This window comes from Callithrix jacchus, chromosome 4, assembly GCF_049354715.1.
Source record: "Callithrix jacchus isolate 240 chromosome 4, calJac240_pri, whole genome shotgun sequence".
Lineage (NCBI taxonomy): Eukaryota > Metazoa > Chordata > Mammalia > Primates > Cebidae > Callithrix > Callithrix jacchus.
This window is the reverse complement of record NC_133505.1, coordinates 34045910-34058907: the sequence shown is the minus strand read 5'-3', so window position 1 is coordinate 34058907 and position 12998 is coordinate 34045910. Positions and strand designations below refer to the sequence as shown.

Sequence of the window (12998 nt, the reverse complement as noted above, 5' to 3'; positions counted from 1 at the left end):
TTTTGAGATGGAGTTTCTCTCTTGTTACCCAGACTGGAGTTCAATGGCACGATCTCGGCTCACTACAACCTCCACCTTCTGGGTTCAAGCAATTCTCCTGCCTCAGCCTCCTGAGTAGCTGGGACTACAGCCGCACCACCATGCCCAGCTAATTTTTTGTATTTTTAGTAGAGACGGGGTTTCACCTTGTTGACCAGGATGGTCGCAATCTCTTCACCTTGTGATCCTCCAGCCTCAGCCTCCCAAAGTGCTGGGATTATAGGTGTGAGCCACCACGCCCGGCCTTCTATGCATTTTTTCGGAAATGTTTGTGTGATATTTCTTTTTTATCCTTTTACTTTCAACTTTTCTGTATCTTCTACCAATAGTATGTCTTTTTGAAATAGTCTATTGTTGTTTATTTATTTATTTATTCTTGCCCCTCTGCATTATTTGCCTTGTAATTGGGGTGGTTGAGTCCTTTATGTTTAATTGTTTAGTTGTTGCCTGGGTTGGGTTTAAGCCCACCTTGTCATTTGCTGTTTCTAGCATTACATCTTTTTGCTCCATTATTTTTCTTTGCTTGCCTTTTTCAGATTAATCAAAAACTTTTCATTATTTTACCCTGCTTAATAAGTGTTCTAATTACCCATTGTCTTATCATTCCCTTAATTATCCAAGAAAGAACAATATTAATCTGTAATTTATCATAACCAACTGGAAACCATAACTTCCCTTTCACATATCTGTGCAGATAGCCCAGGAGAGAATTGGTGCTCTAGCTCTGAGACACCTGAGACACGGGGGAGCAGGGGGGTGAAAGCAGGAGAGTCATTGGATGATGAAGCTGTAGCTGCAGAGGCATCCAGGCCCCTCACCTGCACTCCTCGTAGATGTCTCCTCCACTGAATGCCTGCGATGCCCTCTCCTCCGTATGTTCCTGCCAGAGTCTCCCCGTCTCCACTGACAGCAGTGCCACCCTTCTACACTCCCAGTCTAAAACTGTGGCTGTCCTTGATTCTTCTTTCTCAGATCACAGATATAATTTATTAGCAAATGCTATGATGCAGCCACAATCCCATCACTTCTCATTATTTCCACTGCTGACACCCAGGTCAAGATAACTGACATCTCTATCCTGAAATGCTACATACCTTTCCCACTGTTTTCTCTACTGCCTTGCTTGTCACCACCTCTCAATTCTGTTCTCAGTAGAGCAGCCAGAGAGAAGGTTTTAAAGAATAAGTCTTACCATGTCCCATTTTTCAAAACTGTTCTCTAACTCCCCATCACACTCAGAGCAAAAGAGAAAACCCTGCCCACACCCTCCAGGCCTGTCTGCTGTGGCCACACCTCAGAACTCATCTCATTTACTCTGTCCAGCCCTTCTGGCCTCTTCCCACTTCCCAGAACACAGACACCTTCCTGCCCTAGTGCATTTGCATGGGAGTCTCCCTGCCTGGAAAGAACTTTCGTAGACATCCTCATAGATATCACTCATGTCCTCCAAATCTTTCATCAAGACCTAGAAGCAGCTTCTCTGCTCCTTCATGCAACTCTGCCAGGCTCAGCACAGTTTCCCCACCATGTCCATCAGGGTGACCCAGAAGTACTACAAGGTATTTCACTCTGGCCCCAAGGCCTTCAGCAGCTGCTCCTACATGAGTGGGCCTGGTGCCCACATCAGCTCCTCAAGCTTCTCCAAAGTGGGCAGCAGGGGCAGCAGCTTTGGGGGTGACTTGGGCATGGCAAGGGTCTGGGTGGAGGCTGTGGCAGGGCTTGTGGAATGGGGGCATTATAGCCATCATGTTCAACAAGACCCTGCTGAGCACTCTTAAGCTAGAGGTGAACCCCAACACCCAGGCCGTGTGCACACAGGAGAAGGAGCAGATCAAGAACCTCAACAACAAATTTGCCTCCTTCATCAACAGGGTATGGTTCCTGGAGTGGTAGAACAAGATGATGGAGCTCAAGTGGAGCCTCCTAAAGCAGCAGAAGATGGCTCAGAGGAACATGGACTACATGATTGAAAGCCACATCACGCTTCAGCAGCAGCGGGACATTCTGGACCAGGAAAAGCTAAAGCTGGAGGTGGAGTTTGGCAACACATGGGGCTGGTGGAAGACTTCAAGAACAAATACGAGGATGAGATCAATAGTCATACAAAAATGGAGAATGAATTTCTACTCATAAAGAAGGATAAAGATGAAGCTGACATGAACCAGGTAGAGCTGGAGTCTCACCTGGAAGGGCTGACTGACGAGACAAACTTCCTCCAGCAGCTGTGTAAACAGGAGATCCAGGAGCTGCCTTCCCCAATTTGACACATCTGTGATGCTGTCCATGGACAATATCTGCTCCCAGGACTTAAAGAGCATCATCACTGAGGTTAAGGCCCGGTAAGAAGAGATTGCCAACCGCAGCCAGGCTGAGGCCAAGAGTCTGCACCAGATCAAGTAGGAGGAGTGGCAGGCTCTGGCTGGGAAGCATGGGATGACCTCCACATGAAGATGGAGATCTCAGAGATGACTTGGAACCTCAGAATGGCTTCAGGCTGAGATGGAGGCCTCAAAAGCCAGTGAGCTCCCCTGCAGGCTGTCATCATGGATGCCAAGAAGCATGAGGAGCTGGCCATTAATGAAGCCAAGCTGTCCGTGCTGGAGGCCACCCAACAGTGGGCAAAGCAGGACATGGCATGGCAGCTGTGCCAGTACCAGGACCTGAGGAACATCAAACAGACACACACAGGACATCGAGATTGCCACCTACAGGAAGCTGCTGCAGGGCAAGGAGAGCTGGCTGGAATCTGGGATATGGAATGTGAGTATCCATAGGAGCACCAGCAGTGGCTACTCAGCTGAGCTGAGCTTGGCCTACAGGGACCTCACAAGCCCTGGCCTCAGCTACAGCCTGGGCTCCACCTTTGGCTCTGGTGGGGGCTCCAGCTCCTTCAGCTGCACCGGCACCTCCAGGGCCATGGTTATGAGGAAAATTAAGACCATAAAGACCCGTGGTAGGAAGCTGCTGTCCAAGTCCTCGAATGTGCTGCCCAAGTGAACTGCCACGACAGCCTCTCTCAATCTACCCCTTCCTGTGACTGCCCCAGAGCCTGTGGGGGAGGCCACTGTGCAGGGGAGCATCAGGAACAGAAGACTCACCTGAGGCTCAGCCCTCGCCATCAGCCCACCTGTGGGGGAGTTCGCTGCCTGGGCCACCCCCACTTGCACATGCCTTCAGCTACAAAATAACTGTGTGTGTGTGTGTGTGTGTGTGTGTGTGCGCGTGCTTCCAAAATAAAGCCATAATTAGCTCTGCCAACTGTGAAAAAAAAAAAAAACTTTCCTTGAAGGTCACATTTGAAAGGAGGCCCACACTGACCACATAGTACAACAGCCACCTCCCTGTCCCCACAGCCCACACTCTGGATCATGCCCCACAGCACTTGCCACCTTCTAACAAGAGCATTGTCCTTCCTTACTCTGCTCATAGTGTATCTTATGTCTGCCTCTTCTCCCTAGAACATATGCACCACAAGGCCAGAAATTTCTCTGTTTTTACTTTAAAGACGTTTTCCAAATGCAAAAATAGTCATTTACTCAGCAGACAAAAAAATGTCAGTTCGATGAATGATCACCATAGAGCACCTCCCTATTCTAAAGGCAATATCTTTATTAATGCAGCCTCAGGCCAAATGCTGTTTTGTGGCAGCTGCAACACGACATCCTCTCACACTGACATCAGTGCCACCAGCACTTTCGTCACCAGTGCTGCTTGTGTGCCCCTCCTCCCCTCATCCCACCTCTCACACCAACCCTCCTGCACACGGCAGCACACAATCATATGTCTCTTTTCGGGAAAGATAATCCTAGGATTCTAAGTCCAATTTTCCAACTGCATATAAATCTAAATTAGACTGTTTTACAAATCCATGGGTTTGGATTGGAGGCAGCACTAGGATCACTACAACTCAGGGCAGGAAGAAGAGTAGGAGAGAGAGCAGAAGGAGTTCCAACAGAAAGTTACCTATGATGAGAAACTATGGGAGCCCTCCTCTCTGCAAATTTCAGAATCTGGTTTCTGTAAGAATGCTGGTGAAAAGATGGAAAATACAATCCAGGAAAGAGCCCTGGAAGGGGGGCAAGCGCTGGATGGGTCTGAAAACTCAATCTCTTGATACCACAAGGACTTCTGTGTGCAGGGACTGCCCTGAATGACATCTGAGTCCCTGTGATCACAGGTCCTGGTGGGACAAGGTTCTACTGAAGGACCAAGGCCATTGGAGCAGCAAAGATGACCCAGCCGAGCAGTGACCACATAAAGCCCACAGTGGCTTGAGCTCCCACCGGCCACAGCCCCATCTACTCTCCTCCGCAAGAGATCAGTAGAAGAAACACATAGACTCTGGAAGGTTCTCAGGTCTTCCATTTATTTTGTCTCTTAAATTTTAGTAATCTCCTCCTTTAATTAACTCATCAACCTCCCATGGCAATAATTTGAAGAAGTAAATTTATACTCAGATTCTAATTTTAATAGGGAAGTAGGAAGTTGCAGCTCAGTACACCATGAAGTTCAGACAGAAATAAAGACATCCAAGTCCCATGTCTCTGGAACAGGAAGGATCATTGGGTAGAAACAATATGGGGCAGTGCGGGGAAGGGGGTCATGGAGGACACGGGGGTGGACTGGTCCCCCACTTTCTCACATTATACTAACAGGGATGAAGACACATTTGGACACCGTTGCAGAAAGAGAATTTGGGGTACTCAAAGTCACAAAAGGGAGGCATGAACAAATCTTGCTTCTCAGTCCCACACAAGGCGGCTATATCACACTATAGAGAAAATATTCATGAACAAATTCATATTAGTCACAGTGAGAGGTGACACTCTGAACCGCCCATGGCATACTCAGGACATCCAAGTCAAAGAACCCCCATAGCACAACCATGTTCCCTCTGTTCCCCACAATACCCCACTTATATCATGGCTCCTGACCCCAAGTGTCACCTTTATAAGTTATGAGAGACACACCAAAGCCCTGGGCAGTGTCAATGACTGGGGTAGAACACAAACAGGACCTGGTCAGAGCCCACAGGAGATGCCCCTAAAGGAGGAACTGCGGGCTGGGACAGCTTCCCTTGGGCTCCCAACCACAGTATCCCAATGATCTCAGGGTTCAGCCCCCTTCATACTTACTTGCAGCCTGAGAGCAGCTCTCTCTGTTTCTATCTGTGGGAAGAAAATGTCCTGTGAGATGCCAGAAAGGAGGCAGGGCCATAAGGTCCTAGAGCAACCCCATAGTCTTTGATCCCATAGAAGTTCTCAGAAATGTATAACTGCAGATCCAGGGCAGAATCAGAAAATAAGGAAGCAGGTATAGGTCCTGGACCAACTGTCCTCCTAAAGTATGCCCTCAGCGGGACCTTCCCCTGAGATTTGTGACTTCTGGCAATCAGGTCGCCACCACCGCAGTCTTTGAAGTGAAGAATCTGGTTCATTTTTGCTTTACAAACGAGTAAGTGTCACACAGTGTACCCGGCTGGGTAGGCCCATGTGTGTGGATGATGCTTCCCAGTAAGGAGACAGGGCATACTTCTACCTGGGGCTCAAAATCCCCACTAGGACAAGAAAACTCAGACCCCACTCCTCACCCCTTCCCAACCTGAGATCTTCTTCCTCCACATCACAGCTCCAGTGACCACAGCTCCAAGGACAACCAGGCCAGCAATGATGCCCATGTTGGGGACGGTGGGCTGGGAAGATGGCTCTGGGAAAGGAGGGGAAGGTGAGGGGCCCTGATCCCTGGGCCTCAGCCCTGACCCTGCTGAAGGGCTCCAGAAGGGCTCCTGCTTCTCTTGAGAAAAGACATCACCTCTCATCCTCCCCTTTATTCCATCTCACTCCTTACCCCATCTCAGGGTGAGGGGCTCTGGCAGCCCCTCGTGCTGCACATGGCAGGTGTATCGCTGCTCCTCCCCAGAAAGCACCACCACAGCTGCCCACTTCTGGAAGTTTCCATCCCCTGCAGGCCTGGTCTCCACAAGCTCTGTGTCCTGGGTCTGATCCTCTCCATCCCTCTGCCAGGTCAGCATGATCTCCACAGGGTAGAAGCCCAAGGCCCAGCACCTCAGGGTGGCCTCATGGTCAGAGATGGGGTGATGGGCAACGTGTGCCTTTGGAGGATCTGAGAAGAGTCAGAAAATTCAGACCCTTTGCACTCCTCATGAGACACCCCGCAGTGCTCATATGACCATCCTGAGAATAGACAGGACACCTGGGATAATCTCTTATTCCTTGCAGAGTTCGAGTCTCTGAGGGGGAATAGGGACTTCTGTCCCTGACCTAAGTGGAGGCCGAGAGACTTAGAAGAGCTGGAATCAGAGCACCACACACATTGTGTGTGAGGCAGAGAAGAAGGCCCGAGAGCAAAAGTCACGGGGACCAAGGATGTTGCAGGGGTCAAAGGGGACCGCTGATCAGTGTTCCAGGGACTGTCTTCCCTTCCATTCCCTCAAAGACTTCATCCCGTAACTGTCCCAGCAAGCAGAGCGGATACTCAGAGTCACTCTGGTACAGGATCCGGGAACCCGGAGGATTCTTCCCACTCAGGACTAGAGGGAGGGCGATATTCTTGCGTTGGTCCCATTTTCCTCCCCTTGTGGAGGGAAGCCAACCCAGGAGATATACAGGCGATGGAAAGCCAGGAAGATTCTTGCCACACAGGACCAGCGGGAGGGCGATATTATAGCATTGGTCCCTTTTTCCTCCCCTACTTGTGCGAGGCCAGCCGGGGAGATCTACAGGAGATAGTGAAGGCGCCCCGTGGCCCCTGGTACCGGCGCGCTACGGCGTCTCCTTCCCGTTCTCCAGGTACCTGTGGAGCCACTCCACGCACTCGCCCTCCAGGTAGGTGCTGAATTCCTCTGCATATTTCTCTGCCTCCCACTTGCGCTGCGTGATCTGAGCCGCCACTTCCGCCGTGGTCCAGGAGCGCAGGTCCTTGTTCAGGGAGATGTAGTCCTTGCCGTCGTAGGCGTGCTGGTGATACCCGCGGAGGAAGTGTCCATCGGGTCCCACATCTCAGCCATTCATTCCCTGGAGGGTGAGACCCTGGCCCCGCCCCCGCGGTCAGCCCCGCCCACCGAGTCCCGCCCACGCCCCGACCAACCCGAGGGAATTTTGGCCTAAACTGAAAATGAAACCAGGTAAAGGCGCCTGGGGCTCTCCGGGGTGGAGAATCTGGGCAGGTCCCCTAGTCTCAGGGTGGTTCTCGGACGGGAGACTCGGGAAGACCCAGGCCCTCCGTGGGGGATGGGGAGGGGTCGTGACCTGTTCCCCCAGCCACAGTCACTCACCGGCCTCGCTCTGGTTGTAGTAGCCGAGAGCGATCCGCAGTTTCACTCTGTCAGTTTGTGCGCTGGCCTTGACTACCAGTGTCTCCTCCTCCCAATACTGCGGCCCCTCCTGCTCCACCCACGGTGCCCGCGGCTCCATCCTCGGACTCGCGGCGTCGCTGTCGAACCGCACGATCTGCGTGTCGTCCACGTAGCCCACTCCGATGTACCTGTATCGGGGCTCCCAGCGGCCGGGCGGGGACACGGTGGTGCTGAAATACCTCAAGGAGTGGGAGCCTGGGGGCGAGAAGGGGCTGAGATCCGCCCAACCTTCCTCCTGGCCTGGCCCCCTGGGTCCTGCATCCCCTCCGGGCGGGCCTCTTGCTCCTCCCCGCAGAGGCCTTTTCCCTCCCTAGTACGCACTCACCCACCCAGGTCTCGGTCAGGGTCAGGGCCCCCAAGAGTAGCAGGAAGAGCGTTCGGGGCTCCATGACCCCAACCTCCGTATCTGGAGAGAATCTGAGTCCCCGTGGGTGCGTGGGGACTTCAGAATCAGGACCACGGCGACACTGATTGGCTTCTATAGAAACCCAACACCCAATGGGAGTGAGAACTGGGTCCCCGTCGTGAGTATCCTGGAAGAAGGACCCGACACAAGTTGGGAAAGAGAAACTCTGTGGAAATGGGGAATCCCCAAATGCTGAGCCTCCCTACCCAGACTTGAGCCACTGAGAGCCGCGCCTGGGGCGCTGGGACTTCACCCTGAACCTCCTCCTCCTGGGCAGGGTGTGTCTCAGGGTCTCCTTGAGCCTTCGCCTCGAGGCTGAGAAACTAGGGAGAAACCCTTCCCCTGGAACCCAGTCTCTCTCCCTTCACTTTTCATCCCGGAATCCCCGTCCCTGGACTGAACTTTCTGCCTCCCTCTAAAGCTGGATTCCCCTGGACTCTATTGGAAGAAAACTCACTCCAGGAAGCTTGGCGCCAGAGAGTGAGCTTGGACTGGGAATGGAGGTGTAGAGACAGTTTTCTTCTTCTTCTTCTTTAAATGTGGAAAAGTTGTGCCTGAGCGCATGAGATAGAAAGGAGACCAGTTTCCTTTCTGTTAGCTGCAGTGAATTGTAAAATCTTTGTAACCTTTGAATGATCTGCAACGTTATCTGTAAAAATTGTTACTTTGGCCCCTTGATACATAAATGTGTTTAAATAAATTACAACTGACAACTCACAGAGCTTCTAAGTTTTGCTTTCCCAGACTGTGTATCTGTGACTCTTGCTGTAGTTTAAAAAGTTTAAAATTACCTTATTTCGTAGCCCTGAGTTTCTGTGTGAGTCCAGGACATCTCCTCAGTACAAAGTAGCTCACTGTGTTATGTATGCTGCAACCAGGAGCCAATACAGACTTCATTCACCTCACAGTCACAAGTGCTCAATGCAGTCACAATGCCCCTCACCAGTGCTCATGCACTGCCTGTTTTTAGGAAGTACCCGCATCTAAGTGGTGTGCATATTTTATTGGAATATTTAGTATGTTTTTAAACCTGAAAACAAGCATAAAAAGCAGTTAATTTTGAGGCAGTCCCACATAGGGTGTTAAAGGCCAAATGCGAGGAACACCCTGCTAGGCTCTGTAGATGGATGTATTAAAAAATCTATAAAACTATGTTTAAACCTAAGAAATCTGCTGCTTTCAAATTCTTTCCCTCTGCTCCTTTTACTCGCCTCCCACTCCTGCAGCCCTTCCCTCCATCCCTCTTATCCCTCTCATCCCTGAGGCCTTCCTTTCCCTTTAGTCCCCACCACCCTGTCACTCCTGAATTGTGGCTCTAGCACTGTCCTATTACCTGCTACATGACTGTTCTCTCCACAGTGGTCCTGCTACTGTGAGTCAGAGTGTGTCATTTCTTCACCTAAAACACTACAATGACTCCACCTTCATCTTGTGAAGCTTCTAGCATGTCAGGCACATGAGCATATGAGGGCATACTTGGTTCAGCTTAGGGACTAAATAAATTTTTATTGACTGATTGAATGAAATACGATTGTATTAAAATTTAATTGCATCACAGAATATTATAAAATAAAAAATACTGGGAAAAAAGAGTATTCTATTTTAAACATGTAGTGTGCATATAAATTCATAAATTAATTCCATGTGTTTGTTGAGCCTGTGTATGAATTTTATATGACTGCATAATAAATTGCCACAAACATTGGCTTTAGACAGCATCCGTGTACTGTATTTATTTATTTATTTTTAGAGAGAGAGTCTCCCTCTGTCATCCAAGGTGACATGCAGTTGCATGATCATGGCTCACTGCAGCCTCAAACTCCTGGACTCTTAGCTACTCTGAAGACTGAGGCAGGGAGTTTGAGGCTGCAACCTGCATGGTAGTGTATGCCTGCACTGCCAGCTACTCAGACAGCTGAGGTGGGAAGATCACTTGAGCCCAGAAGGTAGAGGCTGCAGTGAGCTCTCATAGTGGACTGTCACAGCACTCCAGCCTGAGTGACAGAGCAAGACCTTGTCTCAATAATAATGATGATGATAAAAATACTAATGCATTTAGAGCAAATGAAAATTAAAGTGCAATAATCATCCTCTCTTGTGAAGCTGTATTAATTTTTTACTGCTACATAATAAATTACCGAAACTTCACAGCTCAAAGCAACAACTATTTATTATCTCTCACAATTTCCAGGAGAGAATTTCCTGGATTCTGGGAATCCAGGAGAGGTTTCCCTGATTGCTTCTGGCTCAGGGCCTCTCACAAGGTTGCAGTCCAGTTGTCAGACAGGGCTGCATCATCTGAGGGCTCAACTGGGGCTGGGGATTTGCATGAAAAATGGCTCATACACATGGCTATTGGAAAAGGCCTCAGTTCCTTGCTGTCTGGTCCCAGGATGACTCAGTTCCTAGCCACATGGACCTTTTTACTGGTCTGCTTATGACACAGCAGTTGACTTCCCCCAGAGTTCTTGATCCCAGAGGCAGAGAGAGCAAAGGTGGAAGCTATGGTGAGTTTTTTGTTCTACACCAAGAGCCATAAAGTGTCATGTTAACGTTACTCTATCAGATAGAAGTGAATCATTAAGTACAGGCCACATGGACATTCTTGTACAGAGATTCTAGGACATACTCTTCATTTCTCTTGAGTAAATACCTAGGAATGGAAATGCCAGCCATGGAGTAGTGGTCTGTTTAACTTTATTACATGATATGAAACTGGTTTTTAGAGTAGTTGCTTTATATTCCTGTAGATAATAGATGAGAGTACAGACTGTTCTGCATCTTTGCCAACATATAGTTATTAATAGTTTTAATTTTAGCCATTCTAATAGATGTTTAGTGGTTTCTCACTGTGGTTTTATTGAGCATTTTTCCCTGAAGACTGTTGGCCATTCATATATCTCCTTTTGTTCTGTTTCAGAAGATTTCTCTAAAGATTGTGGAAGAAGCCAAATAAATGTGACTTCTCTTTCTCTAAGTACTGGATCTCAAGCAGAATGTTCAGAACCAAACCGCACCTCCCAGTCTGGCCCACCTCACCCCACATTTACCCCTTGGAGTCCCCACTCCTTCATCCTTCTATCCGCTTCATTCTGTCTTCACTCACACTCCTCCAGGAAATCTGTTACTGTGAAGGTCACTAACACGCTCAGTATTATCATCTCTCCATCTGTCTTTACCTCTCTGGAGATTTCCTCGCACTCAATAACTCCTTTTATATTTTGTTCAATTCCCATGGATTTACTTCACAAAGTATATTTTGAAGTAATCTAGTTGGAAGAAAGAGTAGAGAATTATAAGAAATGTTTGTGAAGCCACCAGCCAGGTTTGTCAATTTGTGACATTTTAATATTATTGGCTATATGTAGCTACAAAAAAATTATAGCCATGTATGTAGAAAGCCCTGATTTTCCACAGTTCCGATATGCCTGTGTTTCATGCAATACTGTACTGAGCAAAGCAAGAACTACTGGTGGATGTGTGTCAAATTTGCTGCATGCCTTTATATTTTTAATAAGTTTTAGACAATCTTTTTGTTTAACATGTTTTTAGACTTTTTTTTTACATAGCATCTTGCTCTGTCACCAAGGCTGGAGTTGCAGTGGTGCTGTCTCTGCTTACTGCAGCCTCAACCTTTCAGGCTTAAGCAATCCTCCCATCTCAGCCTCCCAAGTAGCTGGGACTGTAGGTGAGCACCACCATGACCAGCTAATTTTTGTATTTTTTGTAGAGATGGGGTTTTGTCATGTTTTCCAGGCTGGTCTCAAGGTCCTGGGCTTGTGCAATCTGTCATATTGGCCTCCCAAAGTAGTAGGATTACAAGGGTAAGCCACTGCTCCCGGCCTTGCGTTTAGACTTTGTATAGCTGTTTCTTGCTGATTTTATCATTTGTTTGCTTGCAGGTAACATGGTCTGTAAGATGGATCCATGTTCCTACAAATAGTTCATTTGATCTCATTGCTCCATAGTATTGAATAGGAGAAATCTGCTACAATTTATTTCTTCCCTCTTCACTGACCTTTTTGTTGTCTCTATTACAGACATTGTTGCAATTAACATGCTGGGACATTGCCTTCTGATCCCAGGAGTATGTGAGCTCCCCTAGAATACCCGTGTAGGAGTGGAATCACTCCACCCTTCATACATGATGCTACATGATGTTAAATTGTTCTCTGAAAGAAATAATCCAAATGCCTATCAGGAATGGCTGGTTAAAAAGCAATGCAGTCAAAAAAAGTAATCTCTCTTAAAAGAAATCTTTGCATATCTATACAATGCAGTACCACAAACATTTAAAACAAATAAAGAAAGATGTAGTGAAGCTCTTGATATTGCTTCATGGGTTAGTCTCCATGATACAATGTGAAGGGTAAAAGTAAGGTACAGAAAAGCAAGTGTACTTTGTTAAAATTTGTGTGAAAATGTAGAAAGAATACATACGTGTATGTTTATATTTGCTTGCATATGCGTAAAACGTCTTTGAAAGAATAAGCAAGAGACTGATATCAGTGGCTGCCTGTCAGAGGTGGGATGGGTTGAGAGACTTTTAACCTTTTGAATTTTGAGCTGAGTCAAAACGTAAAAGATAATTCCAAAGGAGACAAAACAAGCAAAACCAAATGCCTCAAATGAAAAACTTTAAAAAACTCTAATAGAAATAATTATTTTACCTTCCTTAAGATAAAAAGGTCTAAACATTATATCACTGCTTCAACAAGGATGTTTACTAGTAGTTTAATTCGTTAAGCTGTTTTCTTTTTAATTGCACTATCTCTCTTTACATGTCTGACTTTCATTCACTACAAGGCAAAATGACAGCATGATTAATTAACAAATGCAATTGGTTAGGTGAAGGAAATTTTGACCAAATCTTGTTGTAAATGAAGCCCAATCTACAAGGGATTCTTGGGGGTCCAACGTGACAATTGTGGCTTCATTGGGCTCAAAACGCCCTCTACTGTCCATGTGGTCTCAAGGATGTGATACTTAGAAAAGAAAGCACTGATAATTCTACTGAAGGACACATGATTGACTCCCTTTGCCAAAATTTCAAGGTCCTCATTACTAGCACATTCTAAATACTTGCCACACTAGATCACCCTGTATTAGGATCAGAAGGTACCACTGAGAGCACCTAGGGCACATCAGGCCGAAACAGCCAAAGGCAGTAGCACAAGC

General features: G+C 47.6%; 1 long non-coding RNA gene and 1 pseudogene across 2 annotated transcripts; one reads left to right on the top strand and one right to left on the bottom strand.

The window, feature by feature from the left end:
- Nucleotides 1-4393: 4393 nt before the first annotated feature.
- On the bottom strand, nucleotides 4394-7833 carry LOC100402594 (mamu class I histocompatibility antigen, alpha chain F-like; annotated as a pseudogene). The gene is made up of 7 exons (XR_004742313.3): nucleotides 7740-7833; nucleotides 7334-7609; nucleotides 6815-7088; nucleotides 5887-6162; nucleotides 5630-5745; nucleotides 5175-5207; nucleotides 4394-4810 (listed from the first exon to the last, which is right to left on the bottom strand). The product of XR_004742313.3 is annotated as a mamu class I histocompatibility antigen, alpha chain F-like (transcript).
- On the top strand, nucleotides 7115-8537 carry LOC128931927 (uncharacterized). The gene is made up of 2 exons (XR_008481040.2): nucleotides 7115-7183; nucleotides 7354-8537. It is a non-coding gene; the product is annotated as an uncharacterized LOC128931927 (long non-coding RNA).
- The last annotated feature ends 4461 nt before the right edge of the window (nucleotides 8538-12998 follow it).